This window comes from Oryctolagus cuniculus, chromosome 16, assembly GCF_051225735.1.
Source record: "Oryctolagus cuniculus isolate XC-2025 breed Fujian yellow rabbit chromosome 16, ASM5122573v1, whole genome shotgun sequence".
Lineage (NCBI taxonomy): Eukaryota > Metazoa > Chordata > Mammalia > Lagomorpha > Leporidae > Oryctolagus > Oryctolagus cuniculus.
In genome coordinates this window covers 65,687,825-65,700,158 of record NC_142882.1, presented here as the reverse complement: position 1 = coordinate 65,700,158, position 12,334 = coordinate 65,687,825, and the positions used below count along the sequence as shown (strand labels likewise).

Below are 12,334 nucleotides of genomic sequence, written 5' to 3'. Positions count from 1 at the left end.
CTTGCAGTCACATGAAGAATTTCTAAGTGATTAAACTCAGTCACACACAAGGTTGCAGAATACACATACACCACACATGGGGCCACTTGAGGCACATTTATGTTTAGTCCTTTCCGTCACTTTCTCATTCCAGGTTGGGAAACACCAACATCACTGCTTTAAAGCTTTCACATCTCTTGCTTTGATTTTTATCATCTAGCTGGCTTCAGCTCTTTTTAATATATAAAATATAAATTAAATTAAATTAGGAGTTTCTAATTTAAAAAAGCTTCTGCCTGTGGTTGAGTTGGGGCTGGGAAATAGGTTTTATTTCTTCAAATTCTGGATTTTATAATAAAGGAAGAAAAGGAAGAGTTACAAAGGTAGGGGTAAGATATTTCTCTCCTATGAAATGATGGGTCAAACCAATTACATTTTAGTTTGGGATACTAGGCAGATGGCAGTGCTGCTCAGTGACACAGGAACAACAATATCAACAGGAAGAACAAGAGATCCAAGAAAGAAGCCAATGTGTCCATTTCTGAGTTTTCAATATCTCTGGACTACACAGCTTCAGAGTCTGGAGACAGCTTAGATACATAGGAGCTCTGCACTCCAGAAAGAGGTTCAAAATAGAAAAATCACTACTGGACTCATTAGTATATTTAGTAATGAAACCTTAGAACTAGTGGAGACAGCATAGGGAGTGTGGACAGAATCCTGGGCAATGCCTGTGATTAAGCACCAGGGAAAGGCAGAAAATATAGTGGAAACAGAAGAAACCATAAGACAATTCAAAGAACTAGAACAGAATGGTGCTACAAAACTAAGAAGAGAGATAGAAATGATCCAAAACACCAACCATGGCAGAGAGCCAAGAGGAAAACTGAGAAGGGTCCATTAGCTTTTGCCACAAGGGTGTCAACTCATGGTAATCCCATGTAGTATGTGAGTGTAGTAAAGATTGGTGGATGTGGACTTCGGAGTTCTCAGCTCAGTTAGCTGCATGAACTTGAACTATGTGCATAACTTCCCTGCACAGCTTCCCTGCACCTGACTTTAAGGCAATCTGTAAGGTGAATGAACTAATACATATAAAACTTCTATTATAGTGTGTGGCATAAAATGGATTGGCAATAAATGTTGGGTTTCTCCCTCAAAATCAGGATTTGTATCAGCACCAAGGTTTGAAAACTTGGAGCCAGTTTTAATTCATTCTCTTCATTTTATATCAAATTAATCATTTACTTTTAACTTCTTTTCACAAACTATCTCATAGCCTTCCCATTCTATTCACACTGTCAAAAACTACTCCAGGTTTTCCTCTATATTATGCCTGAATTACTGAAATAAGCACAGAACTGCTCTCTGCTGGTTTGAGTGCCCCCTTGCTCGTGTGTCCCCTACCCATTGCCTCTTGCTGATGTCTAGCAAGCATTACCACCATTAAGCTTTTCCTGGGTTCACAACTCTCCCATGCTCCTCACTACCCCCAGGAGAAGGCATAAAGGTTGAAAGTAATTGCTGGTTCCCCACACCCAGCTTCTGGACTGGTTTTTTCAAGGTGACTGCTACCTGTCAGACTGCTCCGGTTGTAGAGTAAACATCCAGCCGCCACCTGTTTAGTCATTCCTGGCTGGGCTGCCTACACACTTGTAGACCATGAATGCCCTCTTTCCATTTGTCAAAGTCTAACACAGCATTGGAGGGCCAATTCACGCCCCTGTAACTCACAGATATTTTTGTCTCTGAACAACTCCAAGCATTTACTCTCCATGATTATTTGTGCCTTTAGTTTGTTAAGTGGTTTCGTGGGAATAGTTCTTATTTTTTCATGAAAAGTATAAGCTACTTGAGGACTGTGTATGCATTATAGCCCTCTGCCCTCTTCTATAATTCTAAAAATAGCACTGGATGAATTTCAGGTGTTGAGAAATACTTATCAAAATGACATACATTTTTTTAAAACCCCAAAAAGCAATCTATTATTGTTTTATTGGTGTCTGGCACAAAAATACTATTATTCATAAAGTCATCTTAAAATCAATAAATAATGGAGAAGCATGATCTTAGTGCTAGAGGTATGAGAAGCAAAGGAAAGGACTAGTCTGCCTGATACTGAAGAGAAATAAAATCTGCAAGGCATGTGTATTCTAGTAAACATATAATAGAGAGACTGCTCAACCAGAATTCAGGAACTAAAGGTTCAATCTTAACAACTCTAATAGGTACTGTGACCTACCAATGTATCACAAACCTTCATAGGCTCAGCTGCCAAATTTTGATTAAGGTATCATTTACTTATTTTACAAGTGAAAAGAAGTTTAAAGGTTTAGAATATGATGGGATAGCTGTGAGTACAAGGTAGCATATAAAACCTAAAATCAGAATTCCTATTTAATTGAATGTACAAGAAATATATGAATCCATGACAGACTATCCTCTGGGCATAGGGTTCTATTGGGACAACAACATAATTTGCCACAAGAATACAGTTGCTCTAGGAAGTTTGTGTGTTGATGTTTCACTGGCAACCATGTTTTTAAAACTGTGAGCCAACAAGAAGTGCAGCATACAAAAATGTGCCAAGAACCCAGAAACAGGCTAAGTACCAGAGCTATAGGCAATGAAATGAGTATCAGGCATTGGGGAAGGAATATGCATCAAACAGACAGAGAGCATTTAGTCAAATGCAGCCACTTTTCATAACTAGGTGTGTAAGTGTAAAAATTAGACAAGTCATCCAAGCATTGTAGCCCTTAAAGATCTCATTTACAAAATAAGGCCACCAATTCCTTTTGGCAATGTTGTTATGAGATCTAACAGGATAATATACAAAGCACTACTGCATATGCCCACTGTGTACTACAAAGGTTTATGAGCGACATTTGAAAAGCTTATGGAAAATGCATATCATGAAAAAGGTATGCATAGATTTAAAAGAAACTTTTGCACCAAAATAAATCCGTCTTTTAAGTCTCTTTTCCACAAACTTTTTGAAGTTCCCTGGTTATCATTGTCACTTTTCTCACCTCTGCTTCGATGAGTTCTGATTTCCATTCTCTCATACAAAATAGGATGGAATGGGATAGATTATATAATCTCTAAATTGTCTGCGGGCCCTCAAGTTCAATGAGTTTTCATTCCTCCTAATTTGCCAAACGCACAGCCACAAGCTGCCTTGAAAGGGTTAACAAACAAAGGAAGAAATCGTCCCATCTGGGGCACCACTTTACAAGGGGCTGGAGAGGAGGGTGGCTGCCTTTTAATAAAGTACATTAGATTATAGTCAGGATGGAAAAGCTCTATGAAAACACTGAGTGTGCCTGCCAGTCAGGGCAGGCGTAATCCCCCGGGGAAGTGCGACACCATCACTGATCCTAGTGAAGTTGTAATCTGAGGAAACACAAAACCCTTTGCATAATTAAAATAAATAGGCCAAGAATGACTTCAAAGGAAGAAAGAATGGGCCGCTTGGTGGTTAATATTAATGAGAAAGAAAAGCAGGACAGTCCCTTCTGTACTGAGGCAGAGTTGGGAATTGAGTTAACCATTAACTAGGATGAGAAACTTCCTGGTCATGGGGTGGGGGGGAGGACAGGACTGACCAGCCTTTGGAAAACTAGCATAAAGAATCAGGTCCAGATACCGCCTTGGCCTTGGGACACACCCACCTTCAGCTTCAGGAGTGGGAGCCTCCAGCTTCTCCTTCTCATCTTTATTCCTTTGTTTACTCCCCTAAGGTGGATGGGCCCTGTTCCTTGTTCCACACATTGGACTACATCACATCGGGCCATGTGAATCCGTCACCCTATTGTGAACATCAGGCTTGCCTCAGTGCAAACACTGCTGAGTACCTGCAGCTCTGGATAGTATGAATACACCCTCGGTCTCCCTTCAGGTTTGACTGCACCCAGCCTGTGACTTAGCAAGCAGAGCCCTAGGCTATAAGGATCATGGGAAGCAATGGGGTTCACACCTTGCTCCACATAAGCCTGCTTGGGGGTTCCAAGGAGTGATGGGGTAACACTTTAAGCCCTACTTCAATCCTGGCAAATATGCTTTTATTGACTATAGGAATTATTTCATTTGAAAAAGAATGGGTATAGGAAGGAAAAGAGGAGAAAATAATCAATAGTTTAGCAATAGCACATTAAAATTATTATTAATTTATATTACATTGACAAACTCAATTGCATATATTTGCAGTGGGCTTTAGGCACAGTTTTGATGCTGCATGGTAGGCCTGCATCCCATATCAGAGTGCCTGGGTTCAAGTCCCAGCTCTGCTGCTGATGCCAGCTTCCTGCTAATGTGCATCCTGGAAAGAAGCATCAGGTCATGGCTCAAGTGGTTGACTCCCTGTCACCCATGTAGGAGACCTGTCTGGGTTCAGTTTGGCACAGCCCAGGCTGTTATGGGCATTTGAGGAGTGAACCAATGTATGGAAGGCCCCTGTCTGTTTTTCTGTCTCTTTTTCTCTCTGTTGCTCTGCCTCTCCAACTAAAACACAATAATATTTTTTTAAAATTTCATATGCTTATAGTGTTTTAAAAGATACTTTCATTGTGAAATGGCAAAATCAAGCCAATTAATATATGCTTAACCTCACATAATTATGTTTTGTGTGTGATAAGAATATGAATCTCTTGGCAATTTTCAAGTATACAAAACATTTCTATTAACTATGGTCACCATATTGTACCATAGATCTCTTATACTTCTTCCTCCTAACTGAAATTTGGTATACCTTGACCAACATTTCCCCTTTCCCCACCCCCAGTCCACTACAGCCCCCACCACAGCCTCTGGTAAACTGCACTTGGCTAATTTCACCTAACTAATGTCCCCCAGGTTCATCTGTATTATCACAAATGACATGAGTTCCTGCTTTTTGATGGTCAAATAGTAGTCCATCATGTATATGTACCACATTTTCTCTATTTATAAGTTGATGGAAACTGAGATTGCCTCCATAGCTTGGCTATTGTGAATAATGCTGCAACAAACATGGGAGTGCAGCTATCTCATCAACATGCTGATTTCCCTTTGGATATATATCCAGACCTAGGAGTTTAGCCATTGTGTTGTACAGGTAAAATTGAGACCAAGAGAGGTTTTAAGAAACTTAGTAAAAGTCGTCACCAAAGTGTCAAAGCAGAAACTGGACACCCAAGTCTGAATTTCCACCCCACACACTTCTCTCTAACAGATTGCAGCTCAGAAAGCCTTGTTCTCCAGGCTGTCACTTCTACGTATTCCTAGAAACGATTTCACAACTTTATTCAACCCCAGTGGGCTCCAGAGATTCAACGGCGGGAATTAAAGTAGCTCAGGTATGTCAATACTAATGGGTTTGACACAATTCTTAGGAGCATTTCAGAAACGATTCAATTAATTGTGCAGTCCACATTAAAAGGTAGATGTGAGCTTGGTATTCACTTCCCTTCCGTCAGCCTCTAGTCAATCACACTTCTCTGACACATCGCATTTATGATAGTCTCTGATTAAGAAACAGGGTTGAACTCATTCCGGCCCAGGGTTCAAGTCAGACATCTCAAAGCCAAGCAAGGTCCTGCAGAGTGTGAGGGAAGTAGTAGACTCATGCTTACTAGGTTCCAGTTTGTTTTGCCTCACTTGTCCCTCTACTGATGTGGCAAAAGATGCCACAAATGCCTAGAAAACACAGGTTCTGTAACAGCATTTAACCAACCCCTTAGCTTTCTGAGTGATTAAGGTATGCTTTAGGGAAAATGTTTTATTTATTAAAAAGTCTAGGAAACAATGAATGCTAGTCCCTTAGAAATTTACCCATTCAGTGACAAGTTTAGGGGCAGCATGACCCGATGACCCTGAGAAAGCCAGACTGCTTCAACTTCTTTGACCATGGAACAATAGTTCTGAGTTCCCTGTGGATATTCTTTAGGAGTAGTGCTTCATAAAACACACTTTGGGAAATATGGCTCCATAGAAGTGATATCAAGTTTGTGTTATGAAGATTATCTGACTCATTGAATGGGTGTTATCTGACCTCGGAGTAAACAAAATTCAGATACAAGAAAATACCATTTTGTGAATGAAATATAAGTTAATACCTATTCCTTTGATATGAACTACTTTGCAGGAAGTAGGACTTTATTGTATTTATTGACACAGAGTAATAAGGACTACCAGTAATAAACCTTTTCAAGTTGGCTTGCAATCAGGCCTGCATACAACTATTAGAAATTAAAATGTTTTAAAGTCCTAACTACTTTAAATGCCCCTCACTAAATCTTATTATGCACTTTGTTGCCCTTCTTTGAGCTCTCTCCATGAGATTATATGGAGGCTAGCGCTGTGGCTCAATAGGCTAATCCTCCGCCTTGCGGTGCCAGCACACTGGGTTCTAGTCCCGGTCGGGGCGCCAGATTCTGTCCCGGTTGCCCCTCTTTCAGGCCAGCAGTGTTCTGCTGTGGCCAGGGAGTGCAGTGGAGGATGACCCAGATAAGTACCTGGCTCCTGCCTTTGGATCAGCGCGTGCGCCGGCTGCAGCACGCCAGCCGCGGCAGCCATTGGAGGGTGAACCAATGGCAAAGGAAGACCTTTCTCTCTGTCTCTCTCTCTCACTGTCCACTCTGCCTGTCAAAAAAAAATATATATATATATATAGCTTTTTAAAAAAAAGATTATATGGATTCATTTACAAACTTTCTGTCTTGCTACTTAGCTTCTCTGCGTTTGCAGCCACAGACTGTAAACACAGGCCCTGACCATGTGTTTTATAAAAATGCCTCCTGGTCACCATGGAAACTCCATGAGAGATAGATCAGCAGAATGACATGCCCACAAAAAGAAAAACCCACCCAGAGCATGTGATGTGATGAATGATAGGTCAGAAACATTATTTTCTGATTGAAGGACAGCACTGCTACACTATGCGGGTTAAACATTAAAGACAAGGATCAATTCACCACACTGGATGAGCACATATAAGAAGACACCCATATTTGGGTCCTTAAAGGCATGACAGAGCAGACTTAAGCAGGTACAGGCCAGCCTATCTCCCATCTTGCATAATCTGTTTATCTTTTCTCTTTCTATTCGTCATTCCCCCTTGCTCCCTGAATTACATAGTACTGCTTTTATATAATGAAATTGTGGGAAACAAGGCACCTGTCACTGACCAATAGGTCCATGAGAGAGCACTACTCTTACAGCTTTCTGCTAAGGACTTAAAAGTTCCCTTTGTCAGTCCACACTGGCCATTCTGAAGTCAGCTACATTGAGTGAACTGCTAGATCTCTCTGGGCCCCTGTTTTCTCGGCAATGAAACAGAGACACCAATAAGGATCCGCCTGGAAAGGTTAATACCTAAACCACCATATTTTTCATATAGCTGTCTTTGGCAGATTGAAAACCAAGGAAATACTAAATTTCAGCACTACAATTCTACTGACCTTTGCAGAAATGAGACCAAGTTAGAACAAAGAAATAGACTCAAGGCAGACTAAGATGACTCAAGTAGCATATCAATTTCAACGACATGCATGTGAATGTTCCTTTGAAAATGTAGAGCACAAGGAGCCTTCAAACAGTTCACAGAAATGTGTATTATGAAAAAATGCATGGATTTGAAAACTTTTGGCACCAAAATTAACTTACATATTTTAATTTCATTTTCCATGAGCTTTTTAAAAGTACTTTTGACTATATTAAGTATAAGGTATTACACTATCTCCGTATGAAAAGATTCATAATACATTTCAGCAGATAACAAAGGGAAAAATAAGAGAAAGAGTTTAAGGGAATGTAGTTAGGAATAGATGATGACCAGACTAGGTGACAGACTAGAATAGACAACTAAGATGTAATAAATATTCTCTGTGCTATGTAGCCCTTTGTGTTTGCTTCTCCAAAGCTCACAGTTCTGATAGTCTGACCCAGAATTTTTATCAGAATTTATTATTTTTTTGCAGAAAGTTTGAAGAGTAAAGGACTAATGAAAGCTAAGTGACTGCCTTGAATTCAATTCAACATCTGTTTACATAATTATTATGTGCAGGACCCTGTCTGGGCACCAAAAAAGGCACAGCAAAAGGTAATGCTTTTACTGTCCAATTCTCTGACAAAGATTATCTTCTGGTACTGACAATTTTTTTAGTGTTTTAATGTTAAATCAACACTTAGTGAGCTTAATGTTAAATCTAGCAAAGGGGCCCTGCACTGTGGTATAAATGAGCTAAGCTACCACCTACAGCACTGGCTGCCCATTTCGGCACCGTTCAAGTCCCAGCTGCTCCACTTCTGATCCAGCTACCTGCTAACGTACCTGAGAAAGCAGCAGAAGATGGCCCCTGAACTCACATGGGAGACCTGGAAGAAGTTCCTGGATTCTGTCTGGCCCAGCCCTGGTCACTGCAGCCATTTGGGGAGTGAACCAGCAGACTAAAGATTTCCTTCTCTGCCTCTGTCTCCTCATTTCTATAACTCTGCCTTTCAAATAAATATTTTTAAAAAACTAGCAAAGAGCACTTTATGGGTTCACAAATCTGTATCAATTAGAAAATTATAAAACCTTTAAGAACATTGAGGCAAGTTAGAAAAACCCAATTCTTAAGACTCAACCAGCAAAGAATTTCATGAAATGGGCTGATCTTTAAATAGGGCTAAGGGGATAGGCAAGGTTTTGTCTAAGGGGGATGGAAACAGGCTACAGTAAAAGGGCAAAATCAGGAAGCCAGGAGGCCTTGTTTTCTACGAATCTTAGTAACAAACGAAGAAGTGGTGTACCCTGGGGTACACCATGGCCCTCTTTAGCAGGTTGCTGAAGAGTCTGTCATAGCTTAGCGGTAACAGAAGAATCATTGAAAGTTTTTATATTATTTTTAAGAGGTTCTCTTTTTTTTGGCTGGACGAGGGTACTGTAATGGTTCATTTTAAGTATCAACTCAATTAAATTAAGGGAACCCCAGAAGGCTGGGAAAATATTATTTCTGAGTATGCCTTGGAGGGCTTTTTACAGAAGAGGTTGTTGTCTGATTCAATAGACTGACCAAGAGAGAGTAAGCTTCACCCAGTGTGTGTAGGCATCACCCAAACGGCTGAGCACCCCGATCGAACAAACCAACAAAAAAAAGCAAATTTGCTCTCTCTCTTCTGGAGCTGGGACAGCCATCTCCTGCTCTTCAGTAGGTTCCCTGGCCTTAGGACTCAGGGACTTAGGCCCCCAAGAGACTCAGGCCACAAGCCAAAGAGTGAGGTTTACACTGTCAGCTTCCTGGTAATGAGGCCCCTGGACTCGAACAAAGCCATGTTGCTGGCTTCTCAGGTTCTCCGGCTTGCAGACAGCCTGTTGTGAGACTGGCCAAACACGAGACTCACCTCGCAGATCTGCTCTCATGTACACCTCAATATATCCTATTGGTTTTGTTTCTTAAAAAAAAAACCCTGGTTAATACAGTGTCTAAACTCGTTGAGGGTCTCCAGTTGTATCCACAACTTTGGAAACATCTGGGGCAGGTGTTATGGCCCAGCTGGTTGAGCCACCACTTGAAATGCCTGCATTCCACGGCAGAGTGTGTGGGGTTGAGCCCTGCTTCTGCGTCTGAGCCAGCTTCCTGCTAATGTAGAATGTGGAGGAAGCAGATGATGGCCCCGGTGCTTGGGTTCCTGCCACCCACATGGGGGACCAGGATGGAGTTCCTGGCTCCTGATTTCGGCCTGACCCAGCCCTGGCTGTTGCAAGCACTCAAGGAGAATAGCAACAGATGAAAGATATTCATTCTCATTTTCTCTGCCTTTCAAATAAACAAAAAATTAACTTAAAAAATTTTGGCAAAATCCATGAACCTTAAGAATTGTGATTGACCACTATGTCCACAGTCCTGCCAAACAGAATTTTTAATAATTACTGAATGTATGTGCAAAGAACGCTTTTTAAAAATTGGTAACAATAATGAAGTACTAAAAGCAATACACTTTCATGCTAAAATGTACTCTTTAAACACCCTGGGAAGATATATTATTATTACTCCCATTTGACAGGTGAAGAAATTGAGGCTCAGAGAAGTTAAACAAATTGCTGAAGTTGGAAAAAAAAAAAAAAAGAATCTGGAAAACCTGCTTGCTCTTGACCCAGTAGTGTGGCTTCCTGAATAAATGGCTAGGATCCTGAATTTTTATCCACTATATTAAGTGACTTGCTTTAAGGAGATAGATCGGCTGCCAACCATCCAGCATTCATTTTGTGCTTTGCTTTGTCCTCAATGGAAGAACAGTTAATTTAGAGATCCTTCAAAAAGTTTGGCAGTTCATTGAGGTCATCCCTCCAATAATTAGTTGCCTATTGGAAGAGTGTATGTTTAATCGAACTTGATACTCCGTGGTTGTACATGATTCCAGCTGTAGGCCAGAATCACCAGTAGTCATCCAAATCATTCACCAAAGGATTGTACTTAAAACATACATTGTGTACAACAAAAGGGCAAAACCTTGAAAGGGTTTTATTTGTCAGTCTCACTGTAAATTAATTTCTTGCAATCACCATGCTTTAATTTTTAATATATTTATATGAAGGATATCACTTCACAATTCCCTATACAGTCAGCATTTAATAATCTAGAAACAGCTTATCTTCTTTAACTCTCTGAGACTGGATTTGCAATAACTAGTAATGTTAAATGTATTTTTAAAAAAATCAATAATAAATAAATGCATAAGCACTTCCCTCTAGAATCCTTCTGATGTTATTTACAAAATTAAAAAAAAGATGACAGACCCACAAGGGACTTTATAACCATTTCATTACCACCTCCCTAATTGTATATGGTAGAACTGTATAATCTGTTTATTGAAATTGAAATCTTTGGAATGGATCCTCCCCACAGACATTAACAATAAGCATCTCATGCAATAACATAGTACTTAATGTAATATTAACATTATATGCACCAGGCCTTAACCGCTCACTGGTTCCCCCACTGGAATTGAACACTTTTAACACTCTGTGCTCTGCCACAGTATTCAATTCTATATCTAATTTACAAGTTGTAAAACAATATTCACAGATAACAATAAATACAGAGTTTTAAGGATATATCTGGTGGTACTAGGATAACCGACTCTTTTGTCTGAAATAGAAACAAAGGAAGAGTATTTGGCAAATGCTAAGATCCTTAAAATGTTGATGCTTGAAAAAGCTGTCCTGTTTTGTGCTGCCTGGCCAAGCGACACAAAAGCATTACTTTGACTTAAGGTAAAAGTGGGTTTGCACCTACATAGTCCTTGGTCAAAATCTGGAGACATCCCCTCTCCCTTTCCTGCTAAGGTAAACAAGAAAAAGCAAAACACACTGGACAAACAGCTGGGAACACTGATTTTAGTGCTGAATCTTCCTGAATGATCTTGCATGAATTTGACCTTCTGTATGCCTTAAATTTTCCATCTTTAAATAAACAAGATTAATTAGACTGTCTTGAAAATTTCTTCCAGTTATGAAAATCCAAAAGCCTAAGAATAAATCCTTCATGTGTAACATGAATTTGCAACGCCCACTTGGATATCTTTTTCCCACTATCCTTTAACTAGCAGTTCTTTTTTATTTAAGGTAAACAAATTTCATATATACAAATTTAGGAATATAGTGATACTTCCCACCCTACCTTCCTACCCACCCTCACTCCCACCCTTTTTCCTCTTTCCTCTCTTATTCTCTTTTTTTACATTGATCTGCTTTCAGTTTATTTTATACTCATAAGATTAACCCTACACTAAATAAAGAGTTCAACAAATCCTAAAAACAAAACACTGTTTCTCAACAGTAGAGACAGCAGCTGTAAGCAATCAACGAATCTCAAAATGTTAATTTCACTCCTATACATTACATTTTTGGTACTCTGTTAGCAAGATCAGGGAAAATATATGGTATTTGTCTTTTTGGGACTGGCTTATTTTACTTAGTATAATAGTTTCCAGTTCTTAAACTTATGGCTGCTTTCTAAGAAAAATAGCAATTATAGTAGTGTTTGTTTCATGGTATAGTTTCTCAACTTCTTTTTAGATATTATCTCAATGAACAGAAAGCACTGTATTAGACATAAACCACCAAGATTTAATGAAGTAACAGGATTAAAAGAAAAAAATCACCTGAAACAAATAAAAAAAAATAGAATAGTGTCAGTAGCCATTGAATACTTCAAAATCATTCTGCTCACCAAATGACTTAATGGTGTCTGTGGTTAAGATGGCCTTTCCCAAAATGCATATTTATCTATCAGGATATAATCTACTGATCCTATCTACAGCATATGTGAGGAGGCTTCAAAAAAGGTCATGGAAGAATAGAACTAAAAGAATAACGCAAATTGTTCATAAA

At 39.6% G+C, this 12,334-nt stretch overlaps 1 protein-coding gene across 1 annotated transcript in view; it reads right to left on the bottom strand.

The window, feature by feature from the left end:
• The window catches only part of POU6F2 (POU class 6 homeobox 2), a 448,120-nt gene that overhangs the window by 327,076 nt on the left and 108,710 nt on the right, over positions 1 to 12,334 (bottom strand). The gene's annotated exons all lie outside the window — the stretch shown is intronic.